Source organism: Azolla caroliniana, unplaced genomic scaffold (assembly GCF_043228905.1).
Source record: "Azolla caroliniana isolate FFs.n. ecotype wild unplaced genomic scaffold, voAzoCaro1.0.p SCAF_4, whole genome shotgun sequence".
Classification (NCBI taxonomy): domain Eukaryota; kingdom Viridiplantae; phylum Streptophyta; class Polypodiopsida; order Salviniales; family Salviniaceae; genus Azolla; species Azolla caroliniana.
In genome coordinates, this window is record NW_028230439.1 from 22,702,047 (window position 1) to 22,729,338 (window position 27,292).

The window sequence follows — 27,292 nt, forward strand, 5'->3', positions numbered from 1 at the left end:
TTTTCTCTAGAACACAACTCTATAAGTTCCTCAATTTTGGTAGCCTCTTTTATATTGGTTGAGAGAGAATCCTTTAGGAATATTTCAAAAAATGCCAAGATTGAGGCACAAATTATGCTAATGACAACTCAAATGTTAGATGGGAGTTTGAGCATGCAAATGTACTACTTCTGTCAAGTGAATATGGACTCTAGAGAAAATGAGCACAAGAAAAAGTGTAATTCTATATCACTAACATGTGAATGCATTCTATATACAACCAAGAAACCTTTGAATGAAGTTAAGGAAGATGAATTGAGGAAGGAGATGGGAAATGGTCACCTAGAGTTAACCAAATGTCGAAGGGCGTGGATGTTGACGTGTAGGTGATAATCAACAATGGTTCAATTTGAACCAAATCTAAGCCTTGAAACCATGCTTTAATGGCGAAATGGGTTAAATGCTTTGCTTTGGTTTAGTTCAAGTTCTTGATTGGGAAAACAATTTCCTTTGCATTTGGATATGGTTTGGCTTAATGGATTATGGTTTATCAAGTTTGAAACCAAAACTGAAACAACATAAATAGTTTAAATGGCTTATTTAGCCATTTGACATTATAAATTAAAACAAAAGTCATAAACCCCTAACACCTCTATGAAGTCCTATGAACTACCTCTCTAATGAATTATTTGCTAAATGGTTTTGTTTTAATTGATTTTAAGTTTGAGAATCTCTTAAACACTTTAAGTTTAAATAAGGTTTGGTTTAGTTTAAATTTTAATGTTTGTAAACGGTTTGAGTTTGATAGCTCCAACCCCAAATTGGTTTAAATTGAATCGAACCGTTGTTCAATTCTTTGTGCATGTCTTGAATTCTTAAATCACCTTAAAAGCCTATTGTTTGCACCACATGTATCCATCTCTAATGTAGCATCAAATCAATAGTGGAAACTTCCCTAAATCATATTTCACAATATTATTTTTTTCTTTTACCATTTTACAGTCCATCATTGCTTGATGTAGATGTGTTTTTTACAATCTCAAACTGAAGGTGACACATGGGATATCATGATCATGCCTTCTAGCACATATGTATCATCTCATGTGGGCAACCTATCAATCATGCAAACCGCCTAGTGTGGAGATTGCACTTGGGTTCAAGATATATTTTGTTACGTGTATTAGGGCTAACCTCTTAGGTATGTTACATTGAAATTTGGTGACATAATATATAAACGATTACGGTAATTAGAATATGTTATGCTAATAAATATATAAATATATAAACAAACACATAAATAAATAAATACAAGAAATGCAATTGTTATATTAATTAGTCTTGTTTAGAGTTATGCTTTATGTTAATCATGTACTTTAATTCTATGTGCCAAATTCTCTCTTGTTGTATTTTGTCACTAATGTGTTCCCTACCCTCAAAACATAGGCTTATAGATCTTCTAGGTACACGTTGATAAATTTTCACTTATGTTTTCAGGACTAACTTGATTTTAAGTTAATGATAGTGCTAATTTATAGATCTATCTTGCTTGTACTCCTTAACAATAAGTTGCTAGAGTTAAACTCTTAATCGTACTAATTTATTGTGCTACTTGACTTGTAGAGTTAATTGCATGTTTATAGTTGTATTTCCAATTTTTATTCATTGCTTATTTATTGTTCACCGATCCTTACTTTGACATTGTACAATGACATAAATAACTTTTGGCTGCTCTTTGTTGTGGTTTTTACTACAAGTAATTGGGGTTAAATGGTCAATTTAGAACTAAAACATCAAGCTCTTTATTTTGTAGAACTTAATGACATATTGATAATATTTTGTTTACCACTAATTTGTTGTTGCATGCCTATGATTATAGCTAGCACAATGGCAATTTTAAAAATGAAACTCTCTTCTTTGTAGCCATTACCCCTTGTAAGTAGTTAGAACTAAATTGTTAGTTTAGTTCTTAATTGAGTGATCTCTTTTATTTGTAAATGTTAATTACATGTTGGTGGTGTTTTAAGTTTTAGTTTTCAGCTACTTTGTTGTTCAACAACTAATGAACATTCAAGGACAAGAATGATACTAATTTGTTACTCTTGTCGTTTAGTTTCACAACTAGACAAGTACACTTGTAACTTGTAAGCAATCAGGTAGAACTACGATATCAATCTAGAGATGTTTTAATAATAAACATCATTCATGTTTCTCTTGACACTCTTGTATTATCATACAAAAGGACAAACCTTACATCGTTGAAGGTGTGGCTATTGTGTTCATCTTATATTTTCCATTTTATATTCACATATCAAAATGCAAAGTTACGCAAGTGCACGCAACATATATGTACTTTGCAAATTAGTCCCTTTACCATTGCATAGTTCTCTGATACATACACATGTTGGTCTTCCCATGATTGTGACGGATGGTCTTCCCATGATTCCAAATTAATCTTGATTCTTGACCTTGAATTTCCATATTGATGTTGTACCCTTGAAGTTCTACAAAATACCTATTCAAGATCATTTGTTATGAATAAAAGGAATCCAACATGAGAAGTAAGGGGAAGAAGCATTTGTGTATTGCACAAAAGATAAGTTTTGTCATTGTTGCATAACTATCTCATATGTATACATGTTAGTCTTCTATGATTGTGTCTAGTGGGGCTCTTGTTTATGTGATGAAGGCTTGATGAGTCAAGCTCTTTCATTGATGATATAGTTGTTTCCCTTGAAGCTCTTTTTTATAACACTAATTAAGACTCTAGCTCCAAGCCATGACATTATTGATGATATGTCGACCTTGTGGATGCTAACCCCAATTAACTAAACTACCCTCAACGACCTTGGAAATGGTGCTACATTCAAAGTCCAAACCAATGTTAAACTTGAAATACATATGGATTTGTACCCTTGACTTCTTTGAGAAGATGGTTGTATCCTTGAAACCCATAAACATGATTTGCATGCAGGAATTTGTGGGCGTAATACTAAGTGTTTCCACACACATTGAACAGAGAAGTTTGCAAACACATGCATATGCAAAATCTTAAATGTTGAACTTCAACAAACTTTAAAAACAACATCTTTGATCCCATCTTCCAAAACTCAATGGTCCTGCTCACATTTTGCACACACTCAATCATTTCCTAGACAATTGTGTCGTGATGTGGTTTGGGTAATGGGAGAAATGTGAAAAAGGCAAGTTTTGCAATCACTTCAAGGAAAATGAAAAGAAGAAGCTGTTATAACATCAATGTATATCAAATATACGCTCTAGTTATTTCCAATGAAAGGGTCACGGGTTCAAAACCCATTAGAAAGGCTTGAAAGGAAATAAAAAACTAAGTATAACCGACAATGGGGAGTGTGCCAGAAAGATGAAAGAGCTACATGCTAAAAGGATTTGTGGTGGTACATGCTAAAAGGAGAGGGTCTAATTTTATTTAGAAAGAGATACAACTATGACTATTCCTATTTTAGTGAGTGCTTTTATTGTGTTAGTCCGCCACCAATTGTTTGTACCCAAGAGATGTGGAAATGTGTATTTGTGAATGATACTCATGTTTGTGTGTTTATGTGCGAATATGCAAGTTAAGTATTTTGTATTGATCTTAACTTGTGTGCATGCAAATATCAATGTGCGTGGGAATTTGTATGTGTATGTGGGTGAACATGTGAATGATTATCTTTTTATGTGCGCATGTGCATGTATATGTTTTTATATGTATATTACACATGGTTGTGCGTGTTTGTAATTTGGAGGGGAAGGGGGTGGGGGGAGATTTTAGGAATTGCTGAAGTGTGTATAATTTTCTAGGTTTTTGTTTGTAGGAAAGGTTTACATAAAAGTGAATATTAGTATGAACATTAGGCTCGACATCGATTTGCAAGCTTGGGGTTAGGTAGTGTGTTTGGCAAGGTGAGGTAGGAGGTGAGGAGGCTTTGTGGTTAGAGTTCCTTCTTCTTTTTTTCCTTGAAATATTTTATTCAATAGTATTAAAACATTGAGAAAGTACAAGTAAAAGTTAACTGCATGTAGGCTTACAACGTAATGTATGTACACCTAAACTTGTACATACAAAAACAGCTTATATAGGGTTGTTGAGCCTTAAACGATAAATTAACATGTTGGTTTTAAATAAAGAATGGGTCCATGGAAGATGATAATTCCATTGAGGTCTTTGGTTTGTCATTACAAAGAGAGGCACCTTCCTCCATAAGTGAAGAAGCTTCATCCTTCTTTTATGAATATTTTCTGGAGAATCAGATATGCTATCATACTACCCACGAACTACTGTCAACAATGTTTCCCATATCTCAAGCAATACCTCTGGAATGCCAAGCTTTGCGGCATCGTAAAGTTGACTGCATCTACATTTCCATAATACCCATAATGTTATCGTGGTCACAGTTTTCCAGATCTGGACAGATCACATTTGCTTTCGAGGTTGTTGAAACGGACTAACTGATATCAATCTTCTATTATATACCATCATGGCCTCTTGTATATCATCTGCCTCATACAACATCAGGCTGGAGTGTAATATTCCCCACACCGCTACTCCCCATGAGAACAAGCAACCAACATTGATTGTTAGGAATAAATGAAGAACTTTATTCCATACTTGCTGAGCCAAGGGACAAGACCAAAGGGCATGCTTAGTAGTCTCCGGCGCTGCATAGCAAAATCCACATTGCCTGAGATTATGTGCTACATTCCCTTTTAACGTCTGGCCAACTGGTAATGCAACATGTACTAATAGCCATCTAAAAAGAATAAATTTAGAAGGCCCCTTGAAAGACCATATCCATCTCCAATATGTTTTCAATTGCAACGTTGAAACACCCCAGTTAGTCCAATGTTTTTGTGCTATTGGCGCTATTACATTCATAGACCTTAGTAATGACCTTCCTAGGTTTACTGAATACTAAAAAAAGGGAACCTTTATGATATGTTCCCCCAAGGAATATGTCCAGAACCAGCCCCCCCGGATCCCATAGTAGTCTTGCAACAGGTTCTTTTGCATACAACCACATCATATCACACATATGAGCAATAGAAGGATAAGGATCCAATAGCCACTTCTTTCCCATTTTTGCAATCACTCTGACTGGTGCATTCCGCACATGCTGAAAGTAGCTGCAGTCAAAAGCATGAGGTTGCATTCTATTGTTATCCAGAACTTCAAAATAAGAGATGCACCCATTAGGTGAGATACCCTTGACAACCAACAATATATCATTTATGAAGCATCCAAACCAGAAATGCTCCTGTATGGGTTTGAAAGTCGCCGCTAATGAGGAATATATCATTAGGTTAGAGCTCCTTCTTGTAGGCGTGACATTTCATTGATTAACATGGGATGGATGATCGAGCAATAATATTGCTTATTGTCATCATGCTACTAAGTTCAAGATTTGGCCAATGCATGGTGCAAAGCTTTACTCAATGCATGGGCTAGATCATGGAGAGTTCTTGAAGGAACCCTTCATGGTTCTAATGTGGTGTCATATTGTGAAGAGTTACCCACGAAGGAGCCCTTTACAGTTCTAATGTGGCATGGCAATATGAGTCAATGAGTTCTATGATGGAGAGATACCCACAAGAGATCTCTTGTATTTCTCCTATGTTGAGCTTACCACGAGAGACCAACTTATGAGCTCTTCATGAGAGCTCAATAGCACAAAAATGTCACAAGCATCACAAAATTAAAGGGAGATTTGAAGGCATGAGTTTGCATCCCACATCATGCCAAATTTTTAGTGTATAGAAGAATCCCAAATTACTTTCTTTTTCATCTTGATCTGAAGTTCAACATGGCAAGTGTGGTGCCATTCAAAATTTCCTAGTTGTGGGGAATTTCATAGTGTCGACTTCCGCTAGAAATTGTTATGGTTGTATGTAAGAACGAGATCAAATTGAATAAAAGACTAACAAAAGAAGAGAGAAATAAGAGATAATGTAAGTGTATTAATGAGAAGAATAAGATTACCAAAATACATCAAAGATTGCCATTGAACTGAAATGGTTCATCAATAAATAGATGTGACCGGGGTTTTGTTCTAGATGCCAAACTTGTATTGGTCACATGTGTCGATTCATGGTTGAGCTTCTGCTTTGACTTAAAAATTCTAGGCTTTGAAAAAGTCTTCCTCCAACTTGCCCAATCATGTCGGATTAGACGTGCCATGCTTACTTTCTCGATATGGTCTCGCTTTTCGTCTTTTGCTTATCTCGATATTGATTCTTCATGCGTGTCTTGGTCTTGGTCTTGTTACTCATCTTTGTACGTTGTCGTGAAGATTCCGGGCCATGGTGAGAAATCAGGGAATATCGAAAGAATTAGCGAAGTGTATCATGTGCACTTACCCTTGTAAAAACGTGTGAATAATAGGGGTGCATTTATGGCGCCGAGTAGGAGTCAAGTCGGGACAGAGAATCCCATGTAAAATCGGGATTTATCCCACATTGTAACGCATCCCTCTCCTTGTTCTATAAAAGGAAGGGAGGGTCCCTTGTAGAGGGGTTGCCCATTTTGAGTCTTCGTGTCTGTCTAGGGTTTAGTTCGGTTAGGAGCTCGTATGTCCGAAAGGGGTTTAGGCTTCTACCTTGTCTCCTATGCAAGACCCCACGTGACACGACGAGCCCGAGAGCTCCCCGATCGACGGCTTGGCAGCAGACTGTTGTTGTAACCTAACCTACCTTGGTCCGGCTCAAAGCCGAAGTTGTATCTTGCTCCTGTAATTATATATATAAAAGGTTGTGCATATTTGTGTCTCTATTGGTGTCAGATGTGTTATTTCCCTTTGTTTCATGTACATAAGAGGCGTGTGTTGAGTCGGTGTTGCGCGCATGGTCTCTCTCTCTCTCCCTCTCGTGTTCGGTAGCCGCTGGTATGCGTCCGGAATCGCTCCAGTTTGCGCCACAACTGGTGCAGCCGGGACTGCAGGGAAGTCGGCTTCTCGACACCCATCTCTTCCTCGTCCGAGACCCTCGTGGTCCCACCCCTTTCGACACGTACCCGCGGAAAACCGCGACGTGTACTCCCGAGTGGTCTAAGCTTAGTCTACATCCATCGATAATTGTGCCAACTTGTATTAGATGTCAAAGTCCCTAGCCAATATTTGCCGATGCATATCGAATCCTTTGCAAGTTGTGTTGAGATGGCATTACACTTGGTCGTTTTGAACTTGTAGAGTAGGTTCAACATTTAGTGACATTGTGAGAGTAGGAACCCGTCTAGAGCTCTAATGACCTTGATGCCAATAAAATAATACAAGTCCTTTATCTCAAACTTTTCTGAAAGCAGTTTTATGATTTTCGAGGTCTTGGGACCAATGATGACAATGCCATCAACTTACAAGATAACAAAGACAAGGATTTTGGGATTGTTCTAGATAGACAATGAGTTGTCTGATTTTGGCATCTAGAAGTTGATGTTGTAACGTGTAGAGAATCGACGACGATTCTGTGCAGTAGAAGAACTGTGTGTGTGTGTGTGTGTAGAGAGAGAGAGAGAGAGAGAGAGAGAGAAGGAACCTTTAGCGAGTCAAGTCATTGCTTTTCTCCACATCGCCAACTCGTTCAGAGGGCTTTCCAAGTATTATTTGGACGTTACGTTTCGTTATCATTACAAGAAGCTACAAGCAAAAGTGTCATCGTCTCAATGATGATGGTTATGAAAATTACAAGAGGCAAAAGTGTATTGATTCTACAAAACATGAGAAAACATCATATGCTGCTATTCTTGGTGGGAAAGATGTTATTGGAGATGATTATGATATTGACAGTTGTTGTGATTTTGTTAAGGCTTTGCTTTCCGATTTTATGGAAAAAAATGAGAAAGATGCTAAAGATTGTGTGGAGGAGGATGTTGCCGAGGTAGTGATGGAGACCAACTCTATGTTAGCAACTTTTGACAGGTTCTATGATTGTGGTGTTATTTTGTATTTCACTAGCAAACTTCCTTTGGTATCATGGATTAAGCAGTGGTTGAATTCATTCATAATGCCTAATTGTGTTGAGGATGTGTATGTGGGTCCAAGAGGTTTCTATGATGTAGTTTTTCGATCGTCAGAACACCGTACAACTTTGATGGCAAAGATACCAATCTTTTTTGATAGAAGATTAGTGCATGTGATGGAATGGGTTCCAGTGGTGGATTATAAAGATTTATTAAAACAAAAATATCCAATTTGGGTGACCGTTGATTGTAGTAACTCATTCTTTTGGGATTTACTACTAGGATTGATGTCCCAAATTGGTAAAGTTTTGGTTGCTCCTCATGTTAATTCATTGAACAAATGTAGATTTTGCATGTTATGGGATACAAGTTGTAAACTTCCAGGATGGTTGAGTATCGATACATCTCGATTTAGTCAATTTCGTTTTAAGCTTCAATGGGAAACTTTTGCAGGACATTGTTTTAAATGTGGTAAATTGGGGCATTTTATGGCTAAATGGCAATATCATGGTGAACTATCCCCAGATGGGAAAAATAAGGAAGATGTTGAGAAGGATATTGTCTCAATGGTTGATATGGCCATGGATGAGGGAACATCTCATGGGTTAGAGCGAGATCCTAAAGTTCATGGTCATGTTAGAGGTGTTGGGGAGGAGAATGGAGTATGTAATAATGATGTCCCAAATGTTGAAGATGGAGGGTGACATCAAGTGAAGAATAAGATAAAAGGGAAGGGTGTTGCCATACAAAGGGAATCAAAAAATACTTATGGTACGACATTACCAAAAGATAATTTGAGATTGAAGAAGGGGTTTAAGAAAAATTCTTGGCAGAAACAAGTGCGAAATTAGAGATTGTCCAACCAATTACAATTCGATTCTTTAGGAAGGGTGGTACGACCTCAATTAAATCAAGGACATCGTTCTCGTGGAGCTAGACAACAAAACCCTAATATTGGTGGAGGGGATGTATTACACACAAATCCTTATGCAACTCTTGAACAAGTAGTTAGTACATTCATGAATACACTTGCTCATAAAGAGCAAGTTCTTACCAAAGGTGTTAAATGAAAGTGGTATCATGGAATGTGAGAGGGGCATCTTCTCCTCATAAGAAATATATATTATGGAAAACTTTATTTGATAAAGATTGGGATGTTTTATGTGTAGTTAAACATAAGTGTCATGATTTAGCAGGATCTGTGTTACATTTGTGTGGATATTCCGCGTATTATGCAAGACAGTTATCACATCATTACTCAGGGGTTGTCATGATTATTCGTGATTTGTTTTGTCCACATATAGTCTATAATGATCCATATGGACGTTTTTTGGTGATGGAAATCAAGTATTTTGAGGATTTGACATGGTTGGTAGGAATCTATGCACCCAATAATGCTAATCAACGCATTGAGTTATGGTCTTCAATGTATCCACGGTTATTAGTGGGACGTGTTGGTTTGTTAATGGATGATTTTAATATGTGTGTTGATGCTTCACAATCTACTTCACGATTCTCATTGATGGATTCTCCTGAGCAAGCAATTTGGGACAAATTGGCATCAAAGGTTTTGAAGTTGGATGTATGGAAATGGTTGCATCAAGATGAGGTTGGGTTTACATTTCAGTCTATTCAATACAAGGAAACATGGAGTAGGCTAGATAGAATGTATGTTATGCATGATGAGTCTTTTTTGCCAGAGATGCTTAATATGTCAATTATGCAAGAGGTTGTGACATCAGATCATTTTCCCATATGTTTTGAGTTTAATAAACATGGGGTAGATATGTACAAAACATTGCTTCAACGAGTTCCTTTGAGGTTTAATTCTTTTTTATTATTACATTCTTTATTTGATGCCTATATGCAACAAATTTTTGGCATGTTTTCAGAACAAGTTATTTCAAAAGGACGGCATGCATGGGATACAACACTACAAAACATCAATGATATTCATCGTATGTATGGTATGACTAATGCTAAAAGACGTAAGAAATTGATTGATAGGTTTTCATATATTATTACGCGGTGCAATGTACTATTGATGAATAATCCACATGATGAAGAGCTTTTGGATGTTCAAGTTCAAGTACAGGACATTCTGAAGAATTTGTAGAGAAACACACGGAATATCGCTCGGCCACAACCGAGTAGTAAGTCTCTTCTATAAGAATCAAACACAGAAATGGGAAATGGAGAGTACACAAGAAAAATGACACATGATGTTTACATGGAAAACCCTAATAGGGAAAAACCACGGGAGCCCACAGACTCTCCGAACTATCGCTATGAAGAGAAGGGGTACAATCAAAGACTCAAAGGCAACGACCTCGAGCTCTGTTTCTTCGCATAGTGCCGGTTACAACAGAGCATCACTCTGTATCTCTCTCTCTCCTTCTCACTCTGTACAACAGTTACACCAATATGACAACAACACAATCACTTGCTAAACTGATTGCCCTAAGTCATATTTATAGTTATATGAACTTAGGGCTATTTACAAATATAGCCTCAATGGGCTTATTCAAGACATATTTACAAATTTGTCTTCTCTTCCGGTTCTCACCGGGTCCTCTTTATTCATCACTGGATCCCATCCAGAAAGACCGATTTCCCAACAATCTCCCCCCTTCACTCCGGTATGGGATGTCTTGTAAGTCAGATCTGCTTCCGGCATGCATCCAACTTGTCGGGTGTCAGCACCTTGATTAGCATATCCGACCTGTTCTCCTCCGTGTGGATCTTCGTTAGCACGACCTCTCAATCTTCAACTCGCTCCCGAATCCAATGGTACATGCGCTGGATGTGCTTCGTTCTTGATGATAGGCCGCGTTCTTTGCAAGGTGGATGACGCTTTGACTATCACAGTAGAGCCAATATTCCTCTTGTTGGATCCCTAACTCTTCGATGAAGTCCTTCATCCAGATTATCTCCTTGCCGGCTTCTACAACTGCCATCTACTCCACCTCTGTGGTTGACAACGCAACCATCTTCTGCAGCCTCGACTGCCATGATATTGCTCCCCCCGCATAAGTCATTACATATCCGGATGTAGACCAACTAACATATCCGAATTCGTGAATCCGTCAAGTTGGGGATTACCGGAGCCAAACCGGAGGCACATACTCTGCCTTTCAGATACCGGAGTATCCATTGACCGCATTCCAATGCTCTTTGCCGGGATTGCTCATGAACCGGCTCACCACTCTGACTGGATATCCGATATCCGGCCAGGTACATACCATTGCGTACATGAAGCTCCTGACGGCAGAGGCATATGGTGTCTTCATCATATCCGCCTTCTCCGCCTTTGTCCTCGGGCTTTGTTTTCCGAATAGCTTACAGTTTGCCGGAAGTGTCGATCTGACTGGTTTCGTCTCCAACATGTTGAATCGTTGAAGCACCTTTGTCACATACTTCTCCTGTGATAGCCACAACAACTTCTTCGACCGGTCCCCGATGATGTGCATTCGCAATATCTGTCTTGCTGGTCCCAAGTCTTTCATTAAAAAGGTCTAGGTCAAAGCCTTCTTCAACGTTGTCGCGTTGTTACGCGCGTGCGTGTAGAAAGGCGGGACCACGGGGGTCCTGGACTAAGGAGTGATGGAGCGCAAGAAGTCGTGCTTCACCCTTTCCTGGGCACCCTAGGAGCACACCGGAAGCAACCGAATGAGAGAGAGAAAGAGAGGGAGAAAGAGAGGGAGCGCGCGCTTGACACTAACTCACGCACGCACACACACACACACACGCCGACCCGACTCACGCCCTTATGTGCAGGAACGCAGGAAAGGGGAAGCACCTGACACCAACAAAGACATGAATATACACAGACAAACGCAAAAGTATGTATTACAAGGGAAAGAATACAACCCCGGCTTCGAGCTGGACCAAGCTAGGGTAGGTTACAACAATAGTTTGCAGCCAAGCTGCCGTCCGGGGAGCTCTCGGGCTCATCACGCAGAGCGGGGTCTTGCACAGGAGACCGAGCAAAAACAACCCTCCACAGTCCACCCACACCACGAAGAAGAGGAAGACGTAGAAGAACTAACCCTAAATCTAACGGTATACCCTCTAACACAAAATGGGCAACCCCTCTACAAGGGACCATCCCTTTCTTTTATAGAACAAGGAGAGGGATGTGTTACAATGTGGGATAAATCCCGATTTACATGGGATTCTTCGTCCCGACTTGACTCCTATTATTCACACAATTACATGAGGGTGAGTGCACATGGTGCACCCCGCCGATGTAGCCAATATTTCCCGGTTTCCGCCTCTGAACGAAATTCTTCACGACATCCACCCCCACCTAACCGCACGTCCACCGGTACGTGCCAAATCCGGTGAAGGGTGAGAGATTTCGGCCGGTGGGAAACCGGTCTTCCGTAATCCGCATCTCGGCTCGCTGCCGGTTTGAACCGTCGGCTTCAGTTCTCCCTTCGCGCTTACCTCTCTGTAGGCTCGTTTGACCCGTCGATGGGTCCTTCGCCGCGATCTCCGTAGTACGCGTACTTCCGCAGGCCCTTGTTCGACCGTATGCACGCTCCGTTCTCCATCGTATGCCCGATGTCCTCCGCTTGAGGAACGCCCGTAGTGGCCCGCTTGGCCTCCGTCGACCATTCGTGTTGTCTTGGTTGCCGTCCCATGTTGTTTCGCGTTGCCTTCCTCCTCTCGCCACCACCTTCCTTCTCCATGGTCTTACGTCGCCGCGTCGGCTCGAACCGCCATGGTCTCCAGAACGGTGTGGAGGATCCTTCTCTGGCCTTCTACGCGCTACCGCCGAACCGTGCAACCCATCTTCGCGCTCGCTTTTACGCTCCAGCACCTCCGTGTGCCGCATACCCTCGTCCGTAGTTTGGCACTACTTGTGCCGTACTTCGGTTCATTGCACGCCTTGTCGGCCCCTTTCTCTGCCAGATCGTGCATCGCCGCTCATCCGCATACCAGTGTCCTCCGCATCCGAGGAACACTCCGTAGTAGCCCGCTTGGTGTTACCCGTTCCTTTGGGTGAACACCTTCGATAGATCTGCGTCTATCGGTCTTCAAGGGCGTGGTACGTGAAGGCTCGTAACAGAGGCGTCGAGAGAGATACAGGGCTCAGAGAGAAAACACTAGCGAGGTTTTGATAGAGGTGGCGGCGTGAAACTCATAGGTATGGATCAAAGCACAGACTCATGCAACAAAATAGGCACAATTAAGATATATTACTATGGCAGAAAAGGATTACAGAACACGGCCTATGGCCGGTGACCTTACGAGTCTATCTAATTACGAATGACTAAGCTAGTGCTTCCGCCTATATTTCTTCTCTCTCCTCTGAGGTACTGCTCCTCGTTTAAATAACTTTTCCCCTAACACACAACCGAGCCATTGGTGGCCCGTGATACTCGGACTCGGCGTTTGCTAATTTCCTAATTTTACATTTCTATCCTCTGGACAACACTTGGCCCTTCCCATTTTCGTGTTGCTGCAACAGGCCCTGAGTCTTCCGCTTGATGTCGTCCCCTTGCCCCCACCAGTGTGTCACCTGGGCTTGCCGTGTCAGTCTTCGCTATTTCGACGGAGCTACCGAGATTTACGAAGCGAGTGTGGAGGATCCTCTTCCGGCCTCTATTGCCATCCCCTGACTCCGACCTTGTGCAGTCCACTATGTACCCGTCACCTCGTTCCCAGCACCTCCCTTGTGCTGTCTTCCGCTTCCTTTGTTCGGCACCGCCCGTGCCGAACACCGTCCCGTAGTCATGCCTCGATCTGGCCCACGATGGCCACTTGCGAGACTCTTGTTCCGTCCCAAGTGTGCCTTTCCGGCCCGACACACCTCCACGTGTTTGCCCCTACGGGCTCCTTCCGTAACCGGCCTGTAAGGGTTTCGCACTTCGTCTATCCCCGTCTTACCGACCTTTGTCGATGCTGGGTCCCGTGCCTTGCTGCCACCTTCCTTCTCCCTCGGTCTTACGTTGCCACGTTGGACGAACAACCGGGGTCTCCAGAACTGGTCTGAAGATCTCATAGGACCGGCCTGATACCTTCTTTCTCTGCTTCCGTCGTCCGATCACGTTCACCTGCCGCCACCGATCTCTCCTATAGGACTCACGTCGGCACTCGGGTCGACCGCCGGATCGGTGTGAGGATCTTCGTGGGACTGCCCATCCGCGGTCTTTGCCTTCGTCCCCTCGCCGCCACCGATCGTCACTCTAGATCTCACGCCGGCTCTCGGGCCGACCGTCGGAGTCTCCGGATCCGGTGTGAAGGATCCTCCTCGGGCTCGTTGTATTTTTGACCCTTATCCTCGGTCTTCCTTCTTTCGCAAGTCGAGAGGGTGGCTCGCTCCACACCCTCACCTGTGGTACCGACGTACCGTGTTCCCGGCCTCTTCGTAGGCCTGCTCTCTTTCTCCCTCCCGGAATGGTTTCTCGGAAGTCCGCTCCGCCTGGTTCTCGTCCGGGTCCGTCCATCATTCTCTGGATTTTCGGGTCCCGTTCTCTTGTCGCCACTGATCTCTCCTATAGGACTCACGCTAGCACTCGGCCGACAGCTGGATCGGTGTAAGGAACTCCATAGGACCGGCCTTCATTCTCCTGTACTTCTCCTGAACTCGTCGTCGCTCTCCTTGCTGCGTTCCCGCCTGGATCTTCCATCTCTTTCGGTCTTATGTTGCCCCGTCGACCGAACAGCCGAAGTCACCGGATAGGATGTGGCGTAACCGATTTCGCAACGTCTTTCGGCAACTCGTCCTGGCCACCGCCCCTTTTAGTGGTGTCGGTGGATAGCATCCGCTCTATGATCAATCAAGCCCCGCCTAAGCTTGATTCTCCAATGTTCGGAGTTTCGGCTTCGATGCCGACCTTGCCAGACTCGTTGTCGAGGTATTCCTCGTGGATGCGTGGAATGAGGCGGGACCTCGGGGGTCTTGTACCGAAGAGCAAGAGAGAAAAGGAGAAGAGGCCCACTACGTGCGAGTGTAGATTCACAGGGACACGGCCCTTCGACACAAAGACGCGAGTGGGACGGCGACATAGAGAGACACGAATGTATGTATGTATTAACAAAGACAACAACAAGAAGCACGAAATCGGTTACAACCGAACAGGCCGGCGAACAGATGCCGATGCCTGTTCGTAAACGCACAGAAAGGAAGAAGTAGGTTGGAGGTGCTGTCGGAAGCACTTGGGCATTCCTAAGAGCAGCGCGAGCCTCCCGAAACCTGCACAGAAAGGAACTATAGAGAATGGAAGAGAGAGAAGCCTTTGGCCCGCAATCCGACAGCACTTCGTCCTCTCTAATTCCGCCCTCCCCTTCGCCCCTCCTCGTCTCCCTCCTTTTATAGGCAAGGAAGTAGCCGTTTCCCCTTTACTTCCTACCTACCGAATCTACCTGCCTAGGATCTCCTATGTACAACATAAGGCGCACGTGCATGAAGAGCCGGTTCCTACGCTCCGGTGCACCGATTCCGCTTGTGGACGGTTTTCTTCACGACATCCGCCCCCACCTAACCGCGCATCCACAGGCATGCGCCAAGTTGAGTTGGGACGGAGAAAACCGGTCCAACCTTCATTCCCCGCCCGTCGGTTCTTCCTCAGTTTCGGATCGTTCGTCGTCCCGGTCCAGGTTATCCGGATCCGGCTCGTCGTCGTGACGCTTCTTGAACGCTTTGATCCGCTTCCCAGCTACCGGTATCGCCACTCTCGTGCCGTCGAGTTCCGCTAGATGGTATGTCCCGTTGTCGTTGGCGCTTTGTACCACGTAAGGCCCGAACCACCTTCTTGCGAACTTCCGTGTCGCTCGGTGTTGGTTGTCGAGGCTGCTGTCGTAGACTAGCACCCAGTCGCCTTCCTCGATCTTCTTCGGTTGGAGCCGGTGCGTTCGGTCGAACCGGGCTTTGTTCCTTATCCTTGCTTCCCGAAGCTTTCCCGCAGCCTGCTCCACGTCTTCCGGCCTTCGCTCGAGCTGACGTATGCGTGCCGCCAATAGTTCCTCCCGGCTCATCTCGTCTCTCCAGTCCACGGTTGCCCACGAGGAGATCGTACGTTCCATCGGCATGATCGGCTTTTGCCCAAATATGAGCTCTGCCGGCATGAATCCGGTTACCGAACTGTGCGTAGTTCGGTCCGCCCACAACGCGTAAGGCAACAGCCGCGGCCAGTTCCCGACTTGACCTCCGCATGCCCGAACTAACGCCTTGACGATCGGTCCGTGTCCGCGCTCCACCTTCCCCTTCGCCTCTGGATTGTACGCAGTGGTAAGCGAGAGCTTGACTCCTAGCCGGTCGAACAGCTCCTCAGCCTCTTCGGCATCCAACTCCCCGCGATCAGCCACGATCTTCCCGACGCACCCGTACCGGCATATCACGTCCTCGATCAGGAACCGACATACGGCCGCGGTCGTTTTGTTCTGAAGGGCTCGGCCTTCCACCTGGTTCGTCAGATCTTCCCGAGCCAGGACTAGATACCGCATCTGTCCTACTCCCATCGGCATCGTCACCAGGTCTACCATCCATTTCAAGTGGATGGTCGGAGGGTACGTAGGCTGAAGCTCGTCCCGATGTCGGACTACAGAGTGCATCTGACAGCTCTCGCAAGTCGTCAAGAACCAATGCACATCCCAGTACAGTCCCGACCACCAGTACTTCCCCTTTATCTTCTCGAACGTGGACCACGTTCCACGGTGTCCAGCCCAAGGGCTGTCGTGGTAGGCCGTCAGCAGCTCCTCCTGTTCTTCCTTCATCGCCACCACCCGGAGCGGGACGCCGTTCCTCTTCTTCGGGTGCTTCCATAAGTATCCGTCCCGGAGAAAGAATCGGTATGCTTTCTTCCGGATCCGGTTGACTTCGTCCCTCGTCCATGACGCATCCGACGTCATTGTCCTAAAAAATCCACTGATCTGGAGCCACTCGCCGTCGTACTTGCTCTCGTCGAAGTCGTTAAGTGCCAGAGTGCTCGTCCCATCTCGTCACGTACGCCGCCTCGAAGAAGTCCACGCCGACTTCTTCGTCCTCCGAAACCATGCCGCCCTCGTCATCAATCCTCGCCCTCGAAAGCATGTCGGCCATGGCGTTGTCCTTTCCGGAAATGTGCCGTATTTTCGGGTCCAGGGACTTGATGTACGCTATCCACCTGAGCATCGCCAGGTCCGGCGTCGCGCATCCGAAAACCATGCCGAGAATTGGCAGGCAATCCGTCTCGATAACCACTTCTGTCCCGATCAGGTAGTCTTTGTCGGCCTTTACTGCCGAACGATACCCCAGAGTTCGCGTTTAACCTGGGCGTACCCTCGCTGTCGCTCACTGAGGACCTTCGTGCCGAATCGGATCGGGAACCGAATGCCGTCCTTGTCTTCTTGGTTGACGACCCATCCGATCCCGGTCGGGCTCGTATCCACCGTTATGTATACCAGGGAACCCTTCTCGTAGACAGCCTTCCGGAGCGCCGGAGCTGCCGCAAGAGCTTCCTTCAGCTTCCGGACCGACTCCGTGTGCTCGTCTCGCCACTCGAATCTTCGCCCCTTCTTCAGCAACCCATATAGCAGCTCCGTAACGTGGGCGTAATGTGGGATCCATATGTGGTAGAACGCGCACGCCCCCAGGAACCTCTGAACGTCCGTAACCGAGCTATAGTCGGTTTTCATCGCGGAGATGGCTTCTACCTTTGCCAGAGACGGCTTCCGGCCATATGGTCCACATAGGTGTCCGACCACCAGAATTTCTGATTGCCCAAATGCCGATTTCTCCCCGGAGAAGGTGAGCCTCGCATCCTCTAGCCTTTGTAGCACCTTCTCGCAGTCGTCGATGTGTGTTGCCACGAATCGCCGGCATCCGTCCAGTCCGAGTGTTGCGTCCTTCTCTTCCACCGGGCACCCCTTGATTGGGATGTCGTCTAGAAACGGCATGGTGATGTCCGGGATGCAATCCCTCAGTACCTTGTTCATTGCATTCACCATGTCGGCCACCGAGTTGGTCCCTCCTTGTGGCAGGGTACACATTCGCACTAGGCCGAGGGGAGTTCGCATCGTCGTAATGTCTTTGCTCTCAACGGCTAGCTGGAACTGGTCGTACCCCGAGTATAGATCACCGACCGAGTAAATCGACCTTCTGGCGAAAGCCTCCGCGAACTCATCTATGGTCGGTCCGATTCCTGCGTTCCGAATGGTCACTCTGTTGACCGGCTACAGGTCTTGAATGAAGCGCATCGTTCCGTTTTTCTTCGGTACGGTAAACCATCGGTTCGAGTATGGGGCACTCGACGGTTCGAGAATGCCCATATCTTCTTTCTACCTCAATAGCTCCATCAACTTTGGGATGTGAGCTCTCGGTACCGGAATCGGCTTGAGATTCCATGGCACATGCGGTACCGTGAATATCACCATCGGCTCCACAATCGTCGGGTCTATGCACCCGATCTCTTCCGGTGAGAATGCGAAGGCCTTTCCGTGCCTTCCGAGCATTCTCCGAAACCGGTCTTCCTCCGCCGGCAATAGGAACCCGCCCCCACCGATCCTGAGCTCCCGGAGCGTCCCGTCAGTGAAGGTGTGTCCTATGCAGGCCGGATCTCGTAAACTGGGGTTCGACGCAACCCCTCTGATTCGGGACTCGCTGCCCTCCAGTAAGGGTGCCGCGACCGGCCTTACCTTCCGGTCCACAGTCTTGTACTTCGTGCTAACTCGGGCCATCCGATCCGACCCGAGCCCCTGACTGAAGTTCGCGATGACTTCGTACATCTCTTCGGAACATACCGGTATCGTCTGGTCTTCGTTAAGGTCTTCTCCGGCTACTTTCCTCAGCATCCCCAAGGTGTCGTCGAAGGAGACCGCCTCCACGGCTCCGCTGATTTGCTCGTCCGGGCCGAGAACTCCGCACGCTCAAAGTTGCACTTCCGCCCTTGCCTTTTCTCGGCCAATGATGCCGACTAACATACACCCTCCGTTGCCGGAGAAGCAAAATCTTTTACTTATCGTACAGGGTTTCTTCGGTTTCGGTTCTATCGTACAACTGTGGGATCTTTCCCGAGTGTCCGGACTGTCTCGGCCCCACGCCTTGGCAGCCCTCTCAAAAAATCCTCTCGGTTCCCGCCACCGAGGGATTCGCGGTTTCGCTCGTGGTTCGGCCGCACCGTCAGAAATTGGACCGAATGGCGCTCGTCCTGGCTTTTGACCCTCGCGTAGGCTGAACCGTTGTCCAGCACTTTGGTCTCCATCCGCGCCGCCGTGATGTATGGTTCCCCTAATATGACCGGGTGCGAGGACGTCTCCTTTACGAAGAAGTGCTGGTCAATCTCGACGTCGCCGATCTTGATTCGCACGTTCGGGCAGGCCCCATGCAGTTCCTCGGTGGCGCGCGTCGCCGCCCGTATCTTCCACCCGTGCTTGGTGTTGATCGGCCACTTTCCCTTCTTATAGAAGTCCATGGACATCAGGTTTATTTCCGAACCGTGGTCCACCAATGCCACCATCGGTTCCTGAACATCTCCGATCTTCACCGGGGTCTCCGTGGTCGCTCGGGCCCAGTGTGGCCTCGAATAGTGGCTCTCCGCCCACTCGTCTTCCAGCGCCAAGTCGTCGATGTGCGTCGTCCGCACCTCCACCGGTCTTTCCAATTCCGTCTCCGTTGACAGCCTCTTCCGTTTCACCAAGTCTACAATGGAGTCGTGGAACTCCTTCTTGGCGATCCCCAGCACCTCCCGCAATGACAACTCCACTTTGCTGTCGAGGATCCGTTCTTCTAGGACCTTTCGTAGGTCCGTGGTCCTTTCTATTTCCGTCCCCAGTCGGTATCCGCCCTTCTTGGGGTTATCTTGCGAGCTAGACCCACTGGCATCGTTCCGTCGTTGCCCGAATCGGGTCTCGTACCGTTGTGAGGGCCCGGCCGATCCGGCTTTCCCCACTCGTTTGTCTTCTACCAGAGCCTCGTAGTTCCGGCAGGCAGCTTCTACGAAGCCCGTCTTCTCCTCGACCGGGTCGCTCCGCCCGGTTACTTCCCGGACCCGTCTCTCGGCGCGGTCCGCTTCGTCTTTCCTCAACCGTGCACCGGCGAGGCCTTCCAGCATTGCCGACCAGAATCCGTCTTCGCTGTCCTTTCGGGCCTCGCTGCCCCCGACCCGGATGCCGGCCGACGCCGAGTAGTGGATGGCCTCCACGTGTCGGGCCGCTGCCTCTTCCATCAGTCTCTTCATACCTCCTCGCCCGTCCTTTCGGTTCAGGGCCCTCCAGGTGTCGCCGGCATGCACCCGGCCTTCCCACAGGTACACCACCCGGTTCCTCAACGCCTCTGCGAAATCGCCGCAGTCCTTCCGAATGTGGCCGACCTCGTCGCACCATATGCACCTGTTCCCCGCTGCCGTCCGTCGGTCACGAGCCGGTTCGCCGCCTTCCCTTTGAGTCTGGGCGATCTGGAGATCCTTTATCGCCCGTGTCAACTCCTCCAGCGCTGCTCCTCCGGACGAGTCATTGACCATGCCGGTCGAAGCCGAACCGGTTTCGGGCCATTCCCGGGTCTCCGCCCTTCGCCCTTGTGGTGCTGGTTCAATCCTCCTTGCTGTGACAGAGCCCGCACCGGCCGCCCCGTTGTCAGCCCATTCTCGCCGTTTGTCGAAACGGCCACAGACTATCTTAACCGCAGCCCAGTCGGTCGTCAGCTCGTCTTCGGTTTCCAGCAAGGAGCCGACTTGATCCCGGTCCCGCTCGTCCACCGACTTGACGAACAGTAGGACCCGGCTCGTATCCAGAATGGTTCGGTCAAGCACCGAAAGGCGCGCAAAGCGTTCTTCGAACTCCCGGAGGAGTGCCGACGTGTTTCTTCCCTTGCCGGGGGACTCCACCCATTCCATGAAGTCCCGTTTCGAAAGCCGGAGCGCGTCGTCCAGCCCGTATTTCTCTAGGAGTCGGCCTTCGAACTCCTCCCAGGTACGGCTCTCCGCCCGTACCTCGAGCACCTCCGCATGAATGCTCGGCATCGCCACTCGAGGGAACCCGGCAAGACGCCTCTGTTCCGGAATGTCCTGCATCAGCATTTCGGCCCCGTAGGACGCCAAATACTTCGTGGTATCCTTTCCGCTGAACCGGCCGATCGTACCGACGACCGCCTCAATGGCTCTGTCGAGGGCGCCGGTGCCCTCGCGTGCACTCAATATCCGATCCACGGCCGAAGCCATTGCCTCTGCAAGATCCGACCCCTTCATCTTCTGCTCTTCTGCCGCCTCCTTCACGTCGGGTTCACCAAAGATGTCGAGGTATTCCTCGCGGATGCGTGGAATGAGGCGGGACCTCGGGGGTCTTGTACCGAAGAGCTAGAGAGAAAAGGAGAAGAGACCCACTACGTGCGAGCGTAGATTCACAGGGACACGGCCCTTCGACACAAAGACGCGAGTGGGACGGCGACACAGAGAGACACGAATGTATGTATGTATTAACAAAGACAACAACAAGAAGCACGAAATCGGTTACAACCGAACAGGCTGGCGAACAGATGCCGATGCCTGTTCGTAAACGCACAGAAAGGAAGAAGTAGGTTGGAGGTGCTGCCGGAAGCACTCGGGCATTCCTCAGAGCAGCGCGAGCCTCCTGAAACCTGCACAGAAAGGAACTACAGAGAATGGAAGAGAGAGAAGCCTTCGGCCCGCAATCCGACAGCACTTCGTCCTCTCTAATTCCGCCCTCCCCTTCGCCCCTCCTCGTCTCCCTCCTTTAATAGGCAAGGAAGGAGCCGTTTCCCCTTTACTTCCTACCTACCGAATCTACCTGCCTAGGATCTCCTATGTACAACATAAGGCGCACGTGCATGAAGAGCCGGTTCCTACGCTCCGGTGCACCAATTCCGCTTGTGGACGGTTTTCTTCACGACATCGTTCCGAACCTCTGATCACCCTCCTTCCATTCCCGACCTTCGCCCGGTCGGTCTTTCTCCCCATGTAAAAGAGGGCGTCTCGTCCCGCACCCTCTCCCGTATCGGCACCTTTATGCCGAATCCGGCCCCGATCGAACAATCCACGACCGGATCAGACTCCACCCGTATCGGAGTATCGCGCGGTTCGGGTCCCGATCGAGTCGTCCCTTGGTCTCTTCGTCGCCCTTTTCACTGGCCATCTCCCATCCATCTTCGCTGGCATCGTGCCAGGACTCCTCGGTACCGCCATCCATCTCCTCGGTCTTACATGGGCATACGGGCCCGAATGCCGAGTTCTCCGGAATCGGGTGCGTGGGCTTTCGTCCGCTCCTTCCCTGTATCGTCTCGCCGGTGATTCTTGGTCTCTCGCCGCCGCCTTCCTCCTCTTCGGACTCACGTGGGCACTCAGGCCAGACTGCCATCGTCTCGAGAGCTGTGTACGCCTCCGCAATCCTGACCCCAACGCCGAGCCTTGCCGACTCTCTTTGCCGTTCGGCCTCTTCCCGTTGTGATGGCACGTCGTCGCGCCCCTTCCTCTTAGCCTTCTCAGCTCGCTCGTTATCTAGCCGTTGGCACACCCTTCCGACCTTCGACCAGTCTTCCGTAAGCCCATTCGCTCCGTCGTCGTCTTCGACCTCAATCCCGATGGCCTCCCGTTCCGCTCGGTCGATCGACCTGACGAACAATAGGATTTTGTTCGCCCCCACCAAACCTTGTTCCCGCTCCGGAAGCCAAGCAAGCCATCGCTCAAACTCTCGGAACGCCTTCGTTGCGCCCCGGTGGGTTTTTGCTAATGCTACCCACTGGTCGAAGTCGTGTCGTCCGCGACTCTTCCGCCGTCCTCCATATGCCAGAAGGAGCGCCTCTTCAAAGGCCTCCCACGAACTATAAGCTTCTCGGAGCTCCTGCACTTCCGCGTGCATACGGACGGCGACAACCTGACAAAAGAACTCAAGCCTCAACGCTTCGTCCACGTCTCGCTCCTCCATTTCCGCGTTGTAGGCTTCCAAGTAAGATGGGACTTTGTCCCCGTTGAAACGACCGACTCTTTCGACCACTCGCTCAACCGCTTGTTGCCCTGCTTTTCGCCTCATCACCACTCGTGTCGACTCCAACACCACTTCGGCCACCATCTCCGCGAGGTCGTCGTCTTCCGATCCCATCCTCCCTTGCCACCCTTCACGTCGGGTTCACCAAAATATGTCGCGTTGTTACGCGCGTGCTTGTAGAAAGGCGGGACCACGGGGTTCCTGGACTAAGGAGTGACGGAGCGCAGGAAGTCGTGCTTCACCCTTTCTAGGGCACCCCAGGAGCACACCAGAAGCAACCGAACGAGAGAGAGAAAGAGAGGGAGACAGAGAGGGAGCGCGCGCTTCACACCGACTCACGCACGCACACACACACACACACACACACACACACACACACACACACACGCCGACCCGACTCACGCCCTTATGTGGAGGAACACAGGAAAGGGGAAGCACCCGACACCAACAAAGACACGAATATACACAGACAGACGCAAAAGTATGTATTACAAGGGAAAGAATACAACCTCGGCTTCGAGCCGGACCAAGCTAGGGTAGGTTACAACAGCATTCTGTAGTCAAGCCGCCATCCGGGGATCTCTCGGGCTCGTCATGCAGAGCGGGGTCTTGCACAGGAGACCGAGCAAAAACAACTTTCCACAGTCCACCCACACCGCGAAGAAGAGGAAGAAGAAGTAGAAGAGCTAACCCTAAATCTAACGGTATACCCTCTAACACAAAATGGGCAACCCCTCTACAAGGGACCATCCCTTCCTTTTATAGAACAAGGAGAGGGATGCGTTACAATGTGGGATAAATCCCGATCTACATGGGATTCTTCGTCCCGACTTGACTCCTATTATTCACACAATTACATGAGGGTGAGTGCACATGGTGCACCCCGCCGATGTAGCCAATATTTCTCGGTTTCCGCCTCTAAACGAAATTCTTCATGACAACGTCCAAATCTTGCCTTGATCTCGTTCGACGATCAGCATATCATCCACATACAGGAGGAGTATCAGGAAATCTTCTCCATCAAATTTCTTCATAAACACACAGTGATCGGCCTGCGTCTTGTGGTACCCTTGGTCGGTCATGAAGGAGTCGAACTTCCGGTACCTTTGCCGGGGAGCTTGCTTCAGTTCGTATAAGCTCTTCTTCAGCCTGCACACTAGGTGCTCCTTCCCTTTCTTCTCAAATCCTTCCGGTTGAGGCATGTAGATCTCCTCTTCGAGGTCACCATGGAGGAATGTTTTCTTCACGTCTAGTTGCTCTACCTCGAGGTCCATTCTTGCCGCTATGCCCAATACCATCCGATGGATGTCATCTTTACTACCGGGGCAAAGATCTCATCGAAGTTCACTCCTTTCTTCTGTTGGAAACCCTTCACCACGATTCGGGCCTTATACCTTGGTGGATTTCCGGCGTCTCCTGGTTTCAACTTGTACACCCACTTGTTCCGGAGTGCCCTCTTTCCTTTCAGCAACTCCACCAATTCGTATGTGTGGTTCTCATGCAGGGAATCCATTTCATCCTGCATGGCACTCAACCAATTGCGGTTGTGGGTGTCTCCCCTTGCTTCTTCAAAGCTTTCCGGCTCCCCCTCATCGGTTAGCAACACATGCTCTGCATCTGGAAATCTTAGGGGGGCTCTTCTCTCCCAGAGAGGATATCTCCGTCCTTAGTTTCTGACTATCAGTGTCACGGATGAACAATTGGAAGACAAAGAGATGGGTAAGTTGTTGGAGTTTTCTTGTTGGTAGAAAATGTTAACCCCATCCACACGATGTGGTGTTCGATGAGGTCCCCTTTTTGGGCAAGAACGGATCAAATGGCTAGGGTCGCCACAATAGAGACATAAATTGTTAGCTCGTCGATGTTGTCGTTGCACGTTAGTCAGTGGTCGATAGCGAATTTGATTGATCTCCATTGGGGAGTTAGAATCTATGGCGGGAGTTGACGATGAAGATGAAGCAGCTGGCCAAGGTGGATGGATCCGAGGAGGACATACCTCTTGTCGAAACTCAACGAGATGATTATCGCAGCGCACAGCTTGGGAAATAGCCTCATTCAAAGATGTGGGCTTAGGAAAGTTAAGGAAAATATTTTTTATCTCACCTCGTAATCCTCGATGGAATTGATCCAGTAGGGCTTGTTCATCCCATTCCACATCACACACAAGCTGATGAAATTCAGATGCATAGATTGATGCTGCACATTCTCCTTGTTGTAACGCATATAGTTTGTTGAGCGCGGCTCGTCGTTTGTCAGTCTCCCCGAAAGTTGCTGCAAATTCGGTAAGAAATGCTTGGAAGTCATTCAAGAGAGGCGAAGAAGTCTCTACCAGAGGGGCAAACCAGGCTTGCGCTTGTCGTGTCAGCAACGTGCCGATCAGCCCAACTTGTCGAAAGTCATCAGAATATCAGTGGGGCTGAAGATGAATAATAAGGCGGATTTGGTTGATGAAGCCTCTTAATTTCTCTGGCAAGCAGACATTAGGTATAACCGTTGTTGCTGCTAGAAGTTCTTGAACAGAGTTTCGTAAGCTCGCATTCTCATGTTGGAGTTGATGCAGCACCGCCAAAATTTGCTCAAGGTTGCTAGATGATTCTGACATGATAGTCTATTGAGAAAGAAGACAAAAAGAAGGAAGGAGATCAATCTGTCACGGATGAACAATTGGAAAACAAAGAGATGGGTAAGTTGATGAGATAGAGAGATGTATAAGTTGATGACAATGAGTATGAATATCTATTCCATGACTGGTGTTGATCTCCTTGATGATAACAATGGAGATCAACCCTTTTTATACATACAGTGATGCATGATAAGCATGCTCAACCAAGTCATACATACTATAATATTAAGCATATTGATTCTTGCATGCCAAGTCTTACATACTAAGTCTTACATATTGAGTCTTACATTCCACTCTTTATACAAAGGTTTAAAGTCTAAAGTCTTTCTAGGAGAAATATATATATATAAGGACCTAAGGCTTGAATTCGACTCAATGTTCATGACAACCGGTTCCTTCATATGTTCCGAATCCGAATCCGATTCGGGATCTTGTCTGGTTCCAATGTCTTCTTCTTCTTCTTCTTCTTCTTCGGTCGGTTTGGTTTCTTGTCCGAATCCGGCCGGTTCGTCGAGTGTCATGTGATTTCCGGCTAACATCCGATTTTCAACAAGGTATATCCTTTTGTCCTCAAGCTGGTTTTCAATGGATGATCTAAAGTTCGTTACCTTCTTCTCCGACTCCCAGTTGGCAATGGTCCAGTCTTCCATGAAGACTATGTCCAGACTCCGGAACACCTTTCTGTCAACCAAATCCCATACCTGGTAACCGAACTCATCATCGCCGTATCCAAGGAATACGCAAGGCCGGGATTTCGGATCCAGCTTTGCTCTCTTGTCCTTTGCTACATGCACGTATGCGAGACACCCGAACACCTTCAGATGCTGGTAAGACACATCCTTACCGGTCCATACTTTCTGTGGTGAGTCTCCATCCAAGGGTACTGAGGGTGATATGTTTATCACATAGGTTGCCGTCGTCGGCGCCTCAACCCAAAACGTCTTGGGTAACTTGGCATGTGCGAGCATGCTCCGAACTCTCTCCATTATGGTCCAATTCATCGTTTCAACAAACCTGTTTAGTTCCGGCGTCTTCGGCATAGTAAACTTGAGACGGATTCCCTTCAACCGGCAGTACTCCTCGAACTACCCCCAATATTCTCCTCTGTTATCTGCTCGAACCGCTTTCAGCTTCTTGCCGGTTTCTCTTTCCACTCTCGCGTGAAGCTCCTTGAAGACGGATAACACTTGATCCTTCGTCTTCAACGTTGTCGTGAAGATTTTCGTCCATAGGCGGAAACCGGGGTGGAATAGGCAAATCGGTGGTGTGCACCATATGCACATGTGCACTAGGAAATGGTGTATAGAAATAAGAGGGGAAATTCTATCCCACATTGTAAGGTCCCTCCCTCCTTGGGCTATAAAAGGAAGGGAGGGGTCACTTATGAAGGGGTTGCCTATTTTGAGGGAGAGAGGCATACCACTTAGGTCGAGGGTTTCCTATTCGGTTTTAGGGTTTCGGTTAGGGTTTTCTTCTTGGGTTTTTCTTTAGGGTTTTTCTCATAGTCGTTTGGTGCGGCCATGGCGGCCACCATTGTAAAGCATTTATGTTTCTTTAAGCTAACTTGTTGAGCATCTTGCCCCATCTATTCTATGTTATTGTCTTATTCTTTCTCATCTCCTCTTGAGCTAAGCTTCCATTTTGTGTCTTATTCCTTCTCCTCTACTCCCTAGTCTGAGACCCCCGTGGTCCCGCCCCTTCTACACGCACGCGCGTAACAACGCGACATCTTTGGTGAACCCGACGTGAAAGGCGGCAAGGGAGCATGGAGATAGAAGAAGTTGTCGACTTCGAGGAGATGA